The sequence below is a fragment of the Mustela nigripes genome, chromosome 4 (assembly GCF_022355385.1).
Source record: "Mustela nigripes isolate SB6536 chromosome 4, MUSNIG.SB6536, whole genome shotgun sequence".
Classification (NCBI taxonomy): domain Eukaryota; kingdom Metazoa; phylum Chordata; class Mammalia; order Carnivora; family Mustelidae; genus Mustela; species Mustela nigripes.
The window spans coordinates 150,180,819-150,195,163 of record NC_081560.1 but is presented as its reverse complement, the minus strand read 5'-3'; the positions used below and the strand labels follow the sequence as shown (position 1 = coordinate 150,195,163).

General features: G+C 36.0%; 1 protein-coding gene across 3 annotated transcripts in view; it reads right to left on the bottom strand.

The window, feature by feature from the left end:
• The window catches only part of BMPR1A (bone morphogenetic protein receptor type 1A), a 140,349-nt gene that overhangs the window by 89,266 nt on the left and 36,738 nt on the right, over positions 1-14,345 (bottom strand). The window lies entirely within an intron of this gene.

Genomic DNA, 14,345 nt, shown 5'->3' with positions numbered 1-14,345 from the left:
AAAGAAAAGAGCTACCAAGCCATCAAAAGACACGGAGAAAACTTAAATGCATAATACTAAGTATATCTGAAGAGACTACATACTGTATGATTCCAACTATATGGCATTCGGAAAAGGCAACACTATGGAGTCATTAAGGGGCGCCTGGGTGGCTCAGTGGGTTAAGCCGCTGTCTTCGGCTCAGGTCATGATCTCAGGGTCCTGGGATCGAGTCCCGCATCGGGCTCTCTGCTCAGCAGGGAGCCTGCTTCCTCCTCTCTCTCTCTATCTCTCTGCCTGCCGCTCTGCCTACTTGTAATCTCTGTCAAATAAAATAAATAAAATATTAAAAAAAAAAAAAAAGATGGAAGGTTGGGCACCTGGCTGGCTCAGTGGGTTAAATCCTCTGCCTTCAGCTCAGGTCATGATTCTAGGGTCCTGGGATCGAGCCCCACATCGGGCTCTCTGCTCAGCAGGGAGCTTGTTCCCCCTCTTTCTCTGCCTGCTTCTCTGCCTACTTGTGATCTCTGTCAAATGAATAAATAAAATCTTTTTTTAAATAAATAAATAATAAAAAGATTGAAGGTTGTCACGATTAGGTGGTAGGGAAGGATGAATAAGCAGAACACAGAAGAGTTTAAAGGCAATAAAGGTATTCTGTATATTACTATGATGCTAGTTATATGTCATACATTTCTCAAAACACACAGAATGTATAACACCAACAGTAAACCCTAATGTAAACTATGGACTTTGGGTAATGATGTGTCAATGTAGGTTCATGAATTTAACAAATGTGCCACTCTAGTGGGGGCTGTTTATAATGGGGGAGGCTATGGAAGAAGGGATGGTATATGGAAATTCTCTGTATATTCTGCCCAATTTTGCTATGAACTTAAAACTGTTCTAAAAAAAAACTATTTAAGGTATGTGTGTATTAGAGTGTCTTAATATATTTTATTAATATATAATTCATCAATCCTAAGACACATCTTTTCACATTTTAACAACTGTAAAATCAGGACACATCCTAAAATATCATTATTATTTAACAGTTATCATTTTTTTCTTAATAGTTAGAATATAGTATATTAATACCTGCAGATTACACAGATAGATGTACCATAGGATTGATCAAATACATTCTAGAATACATAGCTTAACTTTTGAAAGAATTAGATGAGTTTGTTAGTATTAATAACCAAACGTTTTTCATATACAAACCTTATCAAATATAATAAATGTGGGTTTTCTACTAGCAGACTGACTTCTAATTAACTCCTCAGTGGATTAATTTGGCAACTTTTGTGTTACTTTTATGATTAATCACCTCTATTTGTGTATCACTAACTGTGCTACATTCTTCTTCTGATCTAAACAATTTCTTCATTCAGATGTCAAGTCTCTCAGATATAATCATCACCTTCACAACCCTTGGATGCATTAAGAGCTGCCTTCATTTCTTACGTTAAGTATGCTTTGAAAATTCATCTATTCTAACATCTTCTATCAGATTTCTAAAGCTATGAGAATTAGGTTTTTAGTATTTAATTAATGGATAATTTGTTTTTGGAATCCTGTAGGAAAAAAGGCTAGCTTTTTATTCACTTCTGGTTCTTCTACCAAAATTATTACATTTTTACCAATTCTCTCCCCTCACCTCCTTTTAGTCATTTCTCTAGTCCTGCAAAATCTTACCCATCTGGCTTTACAGAGTCAGCTATAAAATTAATTCAAAGAATCAAACAGATTCTCCACTTTAAAATACCCTTTTAAAATCAAATTTATGTCTCCTCATTGAAAATTAGTCAACTCTGACCATTCCTGTTCTACCAGTTTAAAAAAAAAGAAAGAAAAAGGATGCTGTTGCAAGTTATAAATTTCTGTGGACAATGCCACCAATTGACAGAAGGGTTCTAAGAAACACTTGGCAAAACTCCAGAAACCACAGTGTACTTCACCCACTCATAAGGAAAAGCACACTTTGTTTTCTTCACCGTCACAATTTGGAATTTAGAAAAATGTAGTGATACAATCCTTAAAGAAATGTCAATATTTCTGCAGCCCAATTCTAACAAAATAAAATGTAAATGACAGGTGAGAAATAATTATTTTTGTATTAAGCCACAGAATATGACCTTTTTTTGTCTATTTCACTGATGTAATACCAGTAAAATCATTTATGCTTATGCCTGTTCAACTGACATGAAAATGAATTTGTGAATGAGCACATTCAAGAATCAAGTATTTTAAAGTTAGTGAATATTACGCACAATGAAAAACAGTCTTTAAAAAATTATTCATCAATAACTTGATGGGGTGTGGGTTATAGCAATGTGCACATTTTTCAAAACTGAATGGACTGTACAGATAAGACCTGCGCATTTCACTTTATATATATATATGCATATATATATTGCCATATACATAAATCATACATCAATTTTTAAAACTTAATCAATAAATTAGAATATGGTATGGGGAAAGAAAAAAAAATCCTGTGGGGTTGGATTAGAATTGGAGGTATCTGTATAAACTAAAATTATTATTTTAATAATTTAAAAATGTATTCCCTAAATATGTTCACTGAAAGGGACTAGAAGCAATGACACCAGTACCAATAAAACACCTAATTCCCAGATCTTGGTTCCTATATATTCTTTCCAGTTAACTCTAACGGTGAGATAACTGGAGATGACCATTTTCTCCCTATCTCTTTAGATGATTGTGTTCCAATTCCCCCGCCTTTTTTAAAGATTTATTTATTTATTTTTCTTTTTAAAAGATTTTATTTATTTGACAGAAAGACAGTGAGAAAGGTAATACAAGCAGGGGGAGTGAGAGAGGTAGAAGCAGGCTCCCTGCTGAGCAGGGAGCTTGACAAGAGGGCTTGATCCCAGGACCCGGGGATCATGACCTCAGCTGAGGGCGGATGCTTAACGACTGAGCTACCTAGGCGCCCCTAAAGATTTATTTATTTTAGAGAAGGGAAGAGATAGAGACTACCTGCTGGGTGCAGAGCCCAACGCAGGGCTCAATTCCAAGACCCTGCAACATGACCTGAGCCGAAATCAAGAGTTGGACACAACTGACTGAGCCACCCAGGTGCCCCTCAATTTCCCTTTTTATAAGGATACCAATCACATTGGATTAGGGTCCACTTTAATAGCATCATTTAATTCAATGACATCTGCAAAGACAGTTTCTCCAAATAAGGTCACATTCTGAGAACCTAGCAGTATTTTATAAGGGAATAAATGGAATTTTATGGAGAAATTTTATGAGAAACAAGAAATTTGCATGGTCTTCAAGTACCTCCCCATAGATAAACATAACCATTAGTTGTGATGAGGGAAATAGTAACTATTTAATGGAGAAAATGGACATCTTGACAAGGCAGTAGGCAAGGGTTATTATGTTTCTGAATATGTTACCCTGAGAAAGGACATATTATCATTTATGGAGAATTTGGGCCAGAGATGCATCACCTAAGCCCAAAATGAAAAAGTCTCAGATAACTCCACATGGTGGAATATGTATAAAATAACTGGCTTATATTCTTCAAAAATGTTAGAATAACGACAGGCCTGCTCCAAATTAAAGAGATATGAAAACTAAACACAATATGTGATCCCACATTCAATCCTCTACTATTGTGGAAGGAAAAAAATTCTAAAAAGGACTTCGTTGAGACAACTGACGAACAGGAATAGAGATATAGATTAAAGTAGTGTATCAATGTTAAATTTTCTGAATTTGATACCCTAGGTGTGATTACATATGAGAATATCCTTGTTTCTGGAAAATAGAAACTACAGCGGAAAGGGTATAAGGCCATGATATATGTGACTGTTATTCTCTCAGTCCATCAAAAATAGAGCATGTGTGTGAATGTGTGTGTGCAGGTGGGTAAAGGAAAGAGCGAGAGAACCAGAGAATGAGACAAATGTGGAAAAATGTAAAAAACTGATAAATCTAGGTAAGAATAGATGGGATTCTTATCTAGGCAAGAATACAATTCTTGCATCTTCTCTAATTATGAACTTCAGAATAAAAACAAAAATGAATAAGTTCATGTATTGTAGTCCTAGGCCTCAGTACCTCAGAATGTGACCTTATTTGGAGACAATGTCTTTGCAGAGGTCATCAAATTAAAATGATGTCATTAGAGTAGGCCCTACTCCAATGTGATTGGTATCCCTATAAAGAAGGAAAATTTGACACAGGCATATCCAAAAGAGACAGGGAGAAAATGGCCGTTTACAACCCCAAGAATGCTTGAGGCTATGAGAAGGTAAGGAAAGAGGTGTGGAACAGAGCCTTCCCTAGCACCTTCAGAGAAAGCATGGCCCAGGCAAAAACTTGATTCCAAAACTTGATATGAGCCTCCAGAAATATGAGAAAACAATTTTCTGCTATTCTAAGCTGAAACAAACAAACAAAAAACAATGAAAGAATTAGAACAGTAATAAAACCACCTATAGAATACTATGCTAAAACAAAATAGGTTTCAGGTATCTGAGATGTATTTCACCAAATGAAGATGTTTAAAAAACACAAATACTTGCTCAAATACATGTTCACCAAAGACTGAAGAAATCATCAAACACCAACCTTGCTCTCTACAACTTGTGATATAGGGTGCCTGCGTGGCTCCTTCGGCTCGGGTTGTGATCCCAGGGATCCTGGGATCAAGTCTCCAGTCCTGTTCCCTGCTCGGTGGGGAATCTGCTTCTCCCTCTACTCTTCCCTGCTGCTCATGATCTCTCTCTCATAAATAAAAATCTTTTAAAAATAAATAAAACTGCAATATAAAAAAATCAACCAAACTCAGTGTACTATCCCTATAATAAGTGCTTCTAAGATAATCTAAATCCCAAACGGACAATACCCTAAAATTGATTTAACAAAGTTATCACTAAAGATCATTAAACAGTTAATGTTTTATCATTAAAGATCATTAAACAGTTAACATAAACAACAGTTATCATTAAAGAGGGGATTTTTAAAATCCCCATAAGGACAAAAGGAAAAGTGTTAAAACTTAAAAAAAAGTTAAATGTTGAGTGGTTTAAGCATACAACAATTAATAAGCTGTTTATATATTAATAGAAGAGTTTATAAAATATAATGGAAAAACAATCTCACGGTGGCACTTAAAAATATACTTCAAAATTTTACTGAAAGTCATAAAAGACTAATAAAAGAAGGTATGCCATTGTATGCGTTAGAAAACTATACACTACAAAATGTCAGTTCTCTCCAAATCAATGAAAACATGTTAACAGGCTTCTGAAAGGAATCAGATAAAAGGACTCTTTGAAGACATTTGGAAAAATAAACTTTGGAATATCCCACACTTTTGCAAAAAAAGAATTTGCCTCACCAAGTACTAAAATATAGTGAAAGCTATATCAATATAAATAGTGTGATTCTACAAGAGACAGATTATAAGGAAACCAAGAGTAGATCCAGAAATACAGAATATAATAAAAGTGGCATCTCAAATCAGTAAAAGGTAATGAGAGAACTTGCTAACCATGTGGAAAAGCTCAAGTTGGATCCTTACCTCATGCAACAAAATTAATTCTAGATAAATAAAAGGTTAAAATGTAAAATGTGAAGCTATAAAAGAACTTGAAAATAATATTGCAATGGGGAACAAATTTCTTAAGTTTGACATCAAAACTAGAAACCATAAAGGAAAGGCTGATGTAAATTGTTACTGGAGATATTACTGAATACAATTTTTCCTGTTTTATGTAGCAATCTTAATAAAGCCAACAACATTATTATAATCCTGGGTGTGCTTTTAGAGTTGTGGTTAGGGCAGTAAGATCACAGTATTATATTCTACGCATTTGAATTCATTTTAAGGAGAACAATTTTCCACTCTGCTATGACAACTGACTTTTCCTGTAATGATCAGGAGGTTACTGAATATAAAAAGTACTTAACCTCCTTTTTTTTTTCACATTTCTGTGACTGCGGTCTTTAGTTGGAATAAAAAATTACCTAAAATTCAGGTAACAACTTCTAAGTTGGTACTGAGTTATTGAAATGGATACTTTTCAAATTAATATTTCAACTTTTCAAATTAATATTCTAGATAAAGAAATAAGAACTACCTACAAAAATTGTTTTTCTCCCCTAAGCTAGTACCACGGGGTCTGAGTGCTACTTGTACCCTGACTGGTTAAATCGCCTGTGTTATAAGCAAATGTTTACTCTATAGAAAGAAAACAAGCCCTACTTATTTAAATGGGATATCCCCTGTCAAATCCCTAGGTTCTTCTCCTGCCATTTACATCACAGTCAGTCAAGCATTTGTATCTACAGTAGTAGTCCTAGTATTCCAGAAAGTATTCCTAATGTTGTTCAGACTTTTCAGCATCATTATTTTTACTTTCCAAATCCTTTTTTAAAGATTTTTATTTATTTATTTGACAGAAAGAGAGCTCACAAGTAGGCAGAGAGGCAGGCAGAAAGAGAGAGAGGAGGAAGCAGGCTCCCCACTGAACAGAGAGCCCGATGGGGGGCCCGATCCCAGGACCCTGAGATCATGATCCAAGCCGAAGGCAGAGGCTTTAACCCACTGAGCCACCCAGGCGCCCCCTAAATCCTCTTTGGTCCTTTCATAAATTAGCCCCAAAGGCAGCACTACATGGTATAAAACCTCAGTTACATAATGAATTTACACAGGGCCTAAAGGCTTAAACCAGCAAGAGTCCATCCTCAGTGCCAACTAAGCATGTTCCTCAGCCACCACTTGGGACTTAGGCCAAAAGAGGGGGAGGCAGAGGGGTCCTATCACAGCAGGCAGGAGCTACGTTCGGAGGAATCAACTGCGCAAACACCACTGAGACACTGCAGAGGAAGGAGGGCAGAAAACCTGGCAGCGTGAAGTCTGTCACGACACCGACCAGAATGGGTTTTCATACATGAAATGGTGCTGGCGGTTAGAATAGGGACTGGAGCGAATTAGGGAACGGTGAGGAAGAGGAGGCAGAGCAAGCAGACAGCTGAGTCTCTGAAGCATGTGGCTATGCAGAGAGTGGGAGATGACTTTCTTACCAAAGTCTGTGCTTCCAATTGTGTGCTGATGGGAATAAACCAACAAGGAGGCAAGGACTGAAGGAGAGAGGAGAAACAGGGAAAATTCTCCTATATACCACAAACAAATAGAGCTAACCTGCTGATAATTATCTCTGTGCTTTTATCAACCTCAACAAAAACAATTTAGCACTTTTATACAAGCTGCCCTATAAATTTCCCGGTTAGGGGGGGGGGGGGCAGGCAAAGGGAGGGGGCAAATCTCAGGCAGGCTCCCAGCGCAAAGCCTGATGCGGGACTCCATCAAAATCAAGAGTTGGACACTTAACCAATTGGGCTTCCCTGTGCCCCTCTTGGTGATATTTTTAATTCTGAAGCAACAATATTTTCATACAGACTCATTTATGAATTACTGGTGTTCAAAACATATTTTCTTTGCTCTCTTCATATTCTTAAGTAACTCAGCTTATGTAAGAGATTTTACGTCCAGGAAATTTCTCTTCTTATATATGTGCGTGACTTCTTTTTCTCACAGCAACATCACTAACTCTATTTCATTCTCATTTTTTAAAAATTCCTGTTGAGGGCGCCTGGGTGGCTCAGTGGGTTAAGCCGCTGCCTTCGGCTCAGGTCATGATCTCAGGGTCCTGGGATCGAGTCCCGCATCGGGCTCTCTGCTCGGCAGGGAGCCTGTTTCCTCCTCTCTCTCTGCCTGCCTCTCTGCTTACTTGTGATCTCTCTCTGTCAAATAAATAAATAAAATCTTTAAAAAAAAAAAAAATTCCTGTTGATGTTTGAGCTCCTGTTGTAGTAAAGTTTTTCATTACACATCTTCTCCACATATTGTGTTAATCATAGTTCTAACTATAAATTGTTTCTTAAGTCCTAAACTGTGGTCTTTTGAAAGACACATGTAAAAATGTTCTTTATTTTCATAAAAAAGTATACGCTCTCCTGTTTTTCCTACAACACAGGCAGCTCAATCGTAGGTTTCTCCATTTTGACAGAGATATTAGCAGTGTCAATTTAGTACTAGGGAGACATGAGGAAGTGCCAGAGACCAGAGCACCCTCTACTTAGCTCCACTACCTGCTATTAACTGGGAATAAAAGACTGGTGCTATCATCCAGTTTTTCAAGATGAGTCAAACATCTGGATATTCTTTTTGCAAAATCTCCCAATTTTTGTTTGCAACTAATTAGAAAAAGTACAGTATAAGCCAAAAATAAAATGCCTGCAGGACAAATTGAGCTGACAGACCACTGGTTTACAACCTCTAGGTTAAGGGGTCATAATGGGTGTGCTTACTTATTTCTCCTTCACTTTTTTCTTGATTTTAGGTCATTCTTCCTTCCAAGCAGAGATACCACAAGTCTTTTTTTTTTTTTTTTTTTTTTTTTTTAGATTTTATTTATTTGAGAGAGAGCGAGCGCACAAGTTGGGGCAAGGGGGAATGGCAGAGGCAGAGGAAGAAGCAGGCAGGCTCTCCACTGAGCAGGGAGCCAGATGCGGGGCTCGATTCCAGGATCCCGGGATCATGACCTGAGCCAAAGGCAGACACTTAACCAACAGAGCCATGCAGGCGCCCTCGTAAGTTTTTCTCTAAGATACTCATTTAGAGATTCAAAGTGAGGTTAAATGGCCTATGACCATCACCAACTGCCATTAAACATTTCTATTTTTTAAAGTAATATATCATATTTGCATTTTGATACTAGTTTGGGATTGCAATGAAATTCACCTTTAAATTTATACTTGTTCTTGAGAAGTTTTCATATGTCTACAGAAGTATGACAATTAGCATTTATAGATCACCTACAGTGGGTCAGGCACATTACTAATCATTTTCACACTTTGGTATTTCATTAAAGCCAAAATTACCTTGTAAAGTAGATTTTATTATCTCATTTTACAGATGACTTGCAACAGTTCACAAAGTGCTCCGTTTTTGTTTCTCTGCCCTCAGAATCCAGAAGTGGTTAATTAGGCTTGCTTTTTTGACAGGTATCATCAATCAAGAATAATTACAACCATCTTAAATCACAATAACAAAAATGCAAAGTAAAAGTATTGAGCAATGATATCCTTTGGAACAACAACAACAAAAAAAAAAAAACAAAAAAAAAAAACAGCTAAACCTTCATTTCAATTTCTTTAAGTCCTTAGGTCCACTAACCTTCCATTCACTGAAAGAGTCATAATTATTTTCAAGACAAGTAAAATTGAAGTCAGCTCTTCTTTTTGGTTCATGTTTCTTTCCTAGGGCCTCTAAGAACACTGACCATTTTACCAAAAAAAAAAAAAAAAAAAAAAAAAAAAAGAATCTTTTCATTAATTAAAAAGGACAACAAAAGAGCACAGGCAGCTGTGACCATGGAACTACTGAGCATGTGTGCTGGGCAAGGCCACGTGGTAGGCCCTGTAACACAGAACCAAGTACAGTTCCCTACCTGCTTGGGGCTCACAGTTTCTAGGAAGGGAAACAGATCTTAAAGAAATGTCCATACAAATAATTTAATGGCAGTCATGATACATGCCACCAAAGAAACTTAAAATGGGGTGTTAATATGGTTTTGATAAAGTTGTACAAGTCTATGAAAAACATGGGCAGAATCTCAGTATAATCAGGGAGATAAAGAGATGAACTCTTCTGTTCCTGTGAAGTGGCTCCTTTAAAAACAAGAGAGTCTGAAGAATTACATTAAATCTCTATAAATACTCAATTCTATTTATATTTTATATATCCTACTCTAAGTTTCTTTAAATTCAATTCTGAGGGACGCCTGGGTGGCTCAGTTGGTTAAGCAGCTGCCTTCAGCTCAGGTCATGATCCCAGTGTCTGGGGATGGAGTCCCACATCGGGCTCCTTGCTCGGCAGGGAGCCTGCTTCTCCCTCTGCCTCTGCCTGCCTTCTGTCTGCCTATGCTCGCTCGCTCTCTCTCCCTCTATCCCTGACAAATAAATAAATAAAATCTTTAAAAAATTAAAAAAAAAAATTCAATTCTGATGTCTTCAAAGCCACTCACTCCCCTATAAGACTCACACACACACATAAATAATGAAATTCAGTATTTTAAAAAACAAAACATTTATCAGCATTTAAGTCCAATGCCCAATGAACATTTAAATATAATATGCCTTATATGTTTATCAAAAGTAAAAACAGCCAAAACCAGTAACGAATATTCATCAAATAATGTGGAAAGAATGGTTAAAATATAACTTTTCTGAAACCATGTAAAGAAAAAAACCTTACTGTTAATTTTTTAAGTATATGGAAACTATGATAAATAAGCCAATTATTTGGCTTTAGAAAAATATGTAAGAATAACATGGGTTAGGAAGGTACAAAAGCAGTAAAGCACTAAAACTAGCCACAGTCTTCCAGTAAAAAACTGGCACCTAACATAAGGAATAATTAATAAAAACTTTTAAAACATGCTTAAGAAAATATATCCAAAATGGGTCTCAGATCTCACTAGCATTTAATGATTTTATGTTAAAATAATAAATAACAAATGTACAAATTGTTCAAATACAATAAATACTTATAAACATAAATACATTAAAGATCTGTCAAGAGATTTATCTCCACTTTCCTCTTTTTTCCAAGGTTTACCTCTATCTAATTTATATATATATATATTTAATGGTTCAAGTAACCTCCTACAGCAGCATACTCTATTCTCACTAGTCACTTTTAAACATCTTTCCTGCTTCATTCAGTCTTATATTAGGAACACATGTCAACCTTTTTGGAACAAGGTCCACACTTAGACATATGAAGTTCAAAGAAATGCTCATGTGGTCCTGACGATGCCATGCAACTTAAATGAAAAATTCACAAATCCTCACAAACTCAGCTTTTCTTACCCCTTCCAAAAACTGCCTTTAAAAGGACAAGTAAACCAAAACAGGAGTCATCTTATCATCCCATATTTATTAAACATCTAATACATTTTGGGGCGCCTGGGTGGCTCAGTTGGTTAAGCATTCGCCTTCACTCTGGGTCATGATCTCGGGGTCCTGGGATCAAGCCCCTGCTCAGCGGGGAGCCTGTTTCTTCCTCACCCTCTGCAGTTCCCCCTGCTTGTGCTCTCTTGCTCTGTCAAATAAGTAAAATCTAAAAAAAAAAAAAAAAACACCCAAAACCCAAATATATTTAAGGTACTCCATATAAATGATATGATAGGAGCCAGACAGTCATGTAACCAAGCTTTCACTTTCCTTGTAAGCTAATACCTACTTTACCAGGTTATTTTAAAGATCCCCCATAATGGCACAGTATTTGGCATACTGTATGCACACAAATGGTGGCTAGTAAAATTATTTTAAATTAAACGAGAGACAGGAAACAAATAGGAAGAAAATGAACAGTACAAATTGGCATTAAAACCCCTACCAAAGCAGAGAAAAAGAAGAAATGCCCATGATCCCAGATGAAACTAAAGCTTCATCGAAAAGGTAAGAGACAGCCTCTGCCTACCAAGAAGTCTCTCGGACTTTCAGACAGGAGGGAAAAGGAGTGATTAACAGAGAAGCAGAGATAAGACTGCAGAATTAGGGGCACAGCATAGAAAGCTAAATCCAGTATCGTTATCACTGAGGGGAAAAAAAAGAAAAGAAGAGATTAGAACTAAATCATGCACTAGAAAGAGTAAAACCTGTATGAACAGGACAAAACAGAACATCAAGTCCCAAAGTCCAATCACAAATTTTTATCACAAGTTATCTTTTCTCTTTTAGAAAAAAAAGGGTGTTGAGACAACAGTCTGTTTAGATAACACAACACCTACTCTCAAAATACTAAAAAGACTGATAGAAATGTGACTGCCTATTTCTATAATATAATCTAACTACTGACGACAGTGACCTTCTTTAGAAGAGTATTAAGCAAATTGAGGAACATTACTAATACTCAAAATGACCTAGAAATGAGAAGGGAAACGCAATACTTTTTATTGGGCTGATAATATTAAGCAGAGGAATAAGCAGTTTACAAATAATGCTTAGGCTTCTTAATCATTCAAAAATTGGACTAGTTACATATAAACATATTTATGAAATATAAGGATCCCCCACTTTTTGAAAGTTCAAACTAGGCCATTTCCCTTTTTTGAAAGACCTACATTAGTACCTATTTTCGCTAACTGAAAGAAATCCAGAGAGGATTTTTTGCTTTCAGGAAAAAGGCAAAAGCAAAAACAGCATTCAGTGTTTGTTTCTCACTGAGCCATTAGAGAAAGGGAGCCGGCGCAGCAGCTAAGGGGGGCGCCACCAAGCTCCTTCCCCAAGAACGGCACTCAGCCTCTCAGCAGCAAGCTGCCCCGGGTCTGGAACAGTGTGGCCAGACTTGCGCTTTATCTCGCTTTATTTTGTGCATTCATTAGCAATATGTGTCCTAAGGTATCAGAAAAAGCCTAAGAGAAGTTATTTTGGGGGTCTGGAAATGCTAAAAAAATTTTTCATATTAATTAATGGTAGCTGCTTGGTCACTTCATGCCATTTTGGTTTTTACCAGGAAGGGTCTCATAGGAACACTCTATATTCAGACAGCAGAGGAAACATGCATATTCAAATTCTAATAAACATTTTTTAATGATTCCTTTAAAATTAAAAAAAGTTTATATTCTTACTAAAACTAAACTGGGAAAAATTACAATAAGTCAAATTAGCATTCAGAATATGGCACTGGGATTTCTATGACAGTTTTTATGTGAAAAAAATCTTTATTTAAAGTCTTCATTTATCAAAGAGCAGCAAGGATACAGAACAAAAGAAATACTGTAACTGCTCTGGGGCCTTTTTACCACCATATTTCAAAAATGCACAAACAGTCCAATTCATGCCATTCTGAACCAAGAAAGCTATTTTTCCCCCTCAAAATACAATTTAAAATACTCTCTAAATTTAACTCAATATTAATATGATTTACATTTACATTTAACTGCAATATAAAAATGTAACTTTGTAGACTTTTCAAAGAAAATATCTTTCTCTTTAAATACCTCTGAATATACAAAGAAATAATGTTTAGGCTTACTTGGAAGCTAATACTACATAAAAGTAAAGACTTTAATAGAAAAAATAGTGACTTTACAAATATTTAGTTAAAATGGCTCTTTTCTGGGGCCCTGTCAGAGAAAATATCTAAGTATCTTGCTCCCTAAGTGGGGGAGGGTTGAAGATACTGCAGCAAAAGCAATCCTAGCCTCACCAGTGCGGCTCTAAACTTGAAGTGCAGGGGTAGGCTCTGGAACAAAGAATGTGTAACTTGATCTCTTTTCCTTCTCTCCTTCACAGCAACATTTAGAAAGTAATTTAACCTCTCAAAATGGCATTTTTGTGCTGCTTCGGGGGAAAACATCTATTCACTAGTACAGCATAAGGGAAAAAAAGTAAGAAATCAAATCACTTTTTATAAAATGAGTTAGGCTTTATAGTGGTATTTTTGTTTCAAACATTGAGCATATATACAAGCCATTTAAAAATGAAGATTTTATTTTTGCTATGTGAAGGCCCACAACACAAGATTTAAAAATGCAGCTCAGATTTTAATAGAAGGTGGAATTAGTATTTGTTTCTACAATAAAGAGAGTAATTAGCTCCTAAGAAGTTTTCAGAAGAAAAATAAGACTACAAGTAATTTGGATAAATTTGAATTTAAAATTTTAGTATCTAAAAGAATCATGCAAGTTATATATACTTTAAATTTTAATATTATCTCTTCATTTGCCATAATTTAATAAAGGAGACAAGCCAGTTTGAAAATCTGGAGAACAATAAAAACCTGAAAAAAATTTGCTAGCCAGGTATCAAAAGGATGTACTGAACAGTCTTACCACTGTCAAAAATATTTAAAGGTATCCTAAAACACCACTAAAATTGTATGACTTTTATACATCTCAAAGCAGTTCTACATTCATGACATAATGTGATCCATAAAACAGCCTTGTGAATTAGGTGGTCACAAATTTGCTTAGTTGAGACAATCACAAAAAGGGTGGTCGAAGTCTCCTGACTCCCGTCTATAGCACCAAACTATTTCTATTTCAGTACACACTAGTAAACATTATTACCCACTTTCTACCAGAAAGGAAACAGGCTCAGAAATAAATAGCTTGCCTAAGGTCACAATGGTTATATACTTAACTGTAATCCTTACACCTATCATAATAGATAAAACAGTTTAATGCAATGTAACGGACAAAAAAGCCAATTGTGGTAGAATCATGGTTCCCTCAAACCTGTGAACCTGTGAATGTTACCTTATATGCAAGGGACTCTGCAAATGTGATCAAGGGTATGGAAAC